The following is a 4,076-nucleotide window of genomic DNA, read 5'->3' as shown; positions in this document are numbered from 1 at the left end:
AAACACAACCACACACCACACAACACACCACACTCCCCCGGCGGTTTCACGAAGGTGTTGTCCCTAAAGTTACCGGTTTTTACCCTTCCGGTGCTTCTTGGCGGGTTCAGCAGCACAACGGGGCGCCAGGCAGGCAGCAGAAGCGACCAAAAACAGGGGGTGGTATCAGCTGCCTACTCCTCTACTTCCCTCTTCCTTCCCTCTCCTCTCCCTCGTCTCTCTCTGCCGGCTTTTTTACCGTCCTTCACCGGCCGGGTTCAAGGCTTTTTCCCTGAAGGAGGATGCGTAAGTTTCCCAGATAAGATAAAGCTCGATCTCCCCCGCGGCAAGAGCCACGGAGGTACAGGGACACAAGGCTTCTCTTCAGATTTCCGAACATGGCCGCTCAATAGCCGGGTTGTGTTTTACCGGGACCGTCGGCTTCTACCGGTCCCGTTTTCGCCAATTGTCGACTTGTAGTGAGTCTTGGAAGCGTCCAACTCTTGTCCTCCTCTTTTAACAAGTGATTTAACAGACAGAAGCTCAATTCTCCCAAACGATATTATTCCGGGGCTGGCTTATTTGTGATGCAAGTGTTTACCAGTCTCACCGCTTTGATGGCGCCACATTTCCTTACATGGCTTTAAATCTTGCCGTCCTTTCTTAATAAACCATGGAATAATTAATTAAATAATAATTAAAATAAATACATAAAACACATAATAAGTTTATATTTAATTATCTTTAATGTAGACTTTAGACACAATTTCATAAAACTTAATAAGAATGTGAGAAAAATAATGAGAAATGCTCATAATGGTTACTGGAACGAAAATGTAAGCTGTTATTTTATCTAATTCCCTGTAAAAAAGTAGTATTTGGAGGAGTGTTGTTTATATGTTAAACTTGTTAGTTAGAATTGATTGACACTCTGAACAAAGTTACGCTTTTCTAAGAACCAAATTCAACGTTAGAAAGAGTAACAAATGTTTATGTTTAAGTTAAACCGCATAATGGTAGGCAAAAGGGTACCTTTTTAAATAAAATAATTCAATTTAATGGATCAAAAACAGCCTGCTACTGAATATCACAACATGGATTAATCACTTATGCATATATATAATTAGAAGTTATGTTAAGATTAAAAATGTCTATACAGTTTATCAATACACTCCTAGTGTCAGGATTTTCCATTATCCAAGAAAAGTGTCAACTGATATAACTGCCAAAAGGTGAATTATCCATAATCACGAACGTGTTAACCCACAAGGTGTATCCACATAAACTCTCATTGCAGCCGCGCCCGTACTCAAAAACTCTCTCTTTAATCTCTTGTAGTGGAGAGACACTTATCTGTGACTCGTTGATAATCCAACAAGAAAATTCTGACTTTGACTACGCGCTATAGTACAAAACTCAGCATAGTATACTTTGATTCCCTTCACGTAATTACCCATGTTTAAGTAAGTCTTAATAAATAAGGATGCTCTCAAAAAATGGTCTGCTACTTATAAAAAAACAGTCGTATACCAAGGTAACTTAGATGATCGTAGTTGTATTTATTAATCTTTAAAATGTATTTTTGCGTAACCAACTATAGAAAGGCTGCTTTATAATAATTTCTCTAAAGGATACTCTTTCACATCCAATTTTTAATAAAAGAATACAAAATAAATTATTGAGTGGATTATCAATAAACATAAGCACACAGCTAGTATATTATGAAGTCTCATGCATGATATATTTAAATGATATACCAAAATATCCTAAAATAAAAAAAGCATTTTTCCACATCCATTAATATATTTGCGTATTCAAATGTGTTGGCCGCAACTCGCATTGATACGTGAACCACTTCTGATAGGTAGGTTAAGTGAAAGTTTGAACCTAGGGAAATTATGAAAGCTCCACACAAGGTTACATAAGTGTCTGAAAGCAAAATGGTGGTCCATCGAAGAGGATAGGACTGACAAACACAAACCAAAAGACCTATACTAAGCGATGAAACACTGACACAGTCCCAAAGTTGTGAGTCACATCAATACTGCTGATTTTAATAGTCCGTTAGAAGTGTGCGAGATCCATGATAAAACTGTGCATCTGTTATGAAAGAGTTGAGGAAGCGAAATCCATCAAGCTCCACTGGTTGGGATCAGTCAGTAAAGCAATTCTAGGTTAGGAGTAAGCCACTTTGCAACAGTGCTAGCACCATTGGCAACCTCAGGGTGCTTCTGGGAGAAAGTTTTTGCCAGTATTAACACTGAAGGATGTTTTTGAAACACTGCGACATGCAGGACTAGACAGCCTGCTACAAATGAATCACGAATGACGAACAGAAGAACACAAAGATACCATTCCTCCGTCCTCATCTCACCCAGAAATCGATTTTGAACTTTGACTCTCTTACGTCCCTACGGTCTTGTGCACTCCATCCTCTGTCTTGTTCCCTGCAAACTGAATTGACACATATATGGTATAAACTGTCCAGAAGAAAGAATAACCACAAAACTAAATTCACTCACTCTAACTGTCTATCTACTCTCTCCGTCCCTCTGATCTCAGTCGCGGGATGCAGTGCTCACACCCTCACATATCCAATGACGGGTTTTCCCAAGCGGTGGCCTTTCATTTTGTGTCTTGAATTCTCTCCAGTCGGCACAGTCTCCATCGTGGCTCAGGCGTCAAGTGAAGCTCTCAAAAGCCTGAAGAAGACACGTGGAGCTCTGCTCTGGACCTCCGCCCACCATCACAGGTTTATACTTTGGTCGACTTGGCGATATATCTATCGCCGGAGACTATTTGTCCTAAGGTCCGTAGCCCGCTCTGTGGAAATGGTTACAGTGAGGAGCGGACGCGCCCTTCCTCTCCTCCGCCCGCCGGGCTCTGCCTTTGCTTCTGGCTGGAAGGACTTCCACCGTCAATCGGTCTTGTCGGTGGCCTCCTGCCCTGGGCGCTTTGGAAGCCCAGGACGGATGATTTGGATGAATAGCTTCAAATAAACGCTTTTGCTTCACTTGGCTCTTCACCTTTGTGTCAAATAAGTCGAGCATCGCCAGAGATCAACAGAGAGTGCGGTTGCCCCTTTGTTCAGCTAGGTGGGAGTTCAAGGAAACTCTCCGATGTTAAGGTCTACTTCTCCTCATCCACTTGGGCCACACGCAAGATTTCTAGCTTGGAGCCAGACTGGGAAGATGCAGCAGTCCTTTACGTACTCGTAGTATATTGGGTCGGACATAACATCAACATGGTTCACTTAGTGGATAACGTATGCAAACAACGCTCAGTTCGTAAAATAAGCGTTCCAAGGCGTTATGACAAAAAACCTGACAATCGCTCCGCTCCCTCTTTCATCGCGCTCAGGGTGGGCGATAGATAACAGTCTCGAACTGGAACAGGTATACACTGAACTGACTGCGTGCTGGCGCACGCTGTACTAGCTGGACCTCGCAAGGAGACACGTGACGTGATCACTTGCCATACCTCTCGGAGTGGACAAGTCGGATCCATCGCGCTGGTCATCTGATTACCACACACGCATCTGTCACAGGACAGTACTGCACAGTTCTTTAAATGAATGAATTTTACTGATGTGTAATGGACATCGATGAGACTCATACACTTGCACTGGCTATCTAGTAAAAGCATTCTGCACAACACAGGCCCTCCTTCTTTTTAGTCACCTCTGCTCTTTGGAAAGGTGTGAGAATAACCAAAGTACAGAGGAAACAATGTAATGGAGGCCTCAACAATGAAGTCTACTCCAACATAGATTGGATCTAATATTGTCAATTGTGGGGTGATCGATTTCACGCTGTCAGTTGGTTAACTGCTATTTCATGGGTTGTTACTGCCTCCTATAGGATTAAAATTATGATATTCTACATCTGCTGCCGCTGACAGTATTATGGGTTTATATGGTTGCACAGTTTCTCAAGCAGGTGATGTTTGGCTCTGTACTGTTTTGGGACAAAAACGTATATCACTGAAAGACTTCACTTTCAGTTTCAACACGGAGCCAAAAAACACCAACAGATACTTCTCAGGTCTGTATAGAGCAGTGCTGGAATTCAAGTACTGTATTCAAGTGCAGTTTTTAC

General features: G+C 42.2%; 1 protein-coding gene across 1 annotated transcript in view; it reads right to left on the bottom strand.

Annotated features, from left to right (window-relative positions):
• The window catches only part of LOC118333937, a 23,380-nt gene that overhangs the window by 4,131 nt on the left and 15,173 nt on the right, over positions 1 to 4,076 (bottom strand). The gene's annotated exons all lie outside the window — the stretch shown is intronic.

Source organism: Morone saxatilis, unplaced genomic scaffold (genome assembly GCF_004916995.1).
Source record: "Morone saxatilis isolate NCDOM2014 unplaced genomic scaffold, NCSU_SB_2.0 Contig22, whole genome shotgun sequence".
Classification (NCBI taxonomy): Eukaryota; Metazoa; Chordata; class Actinopteri; family Moronidae; genus Morone; species Morone saxatilis.
Note: the sequence above shows the minus strand (reverse complement) of the source record. Positions and strands in the feature narration are given on the sequence as shown.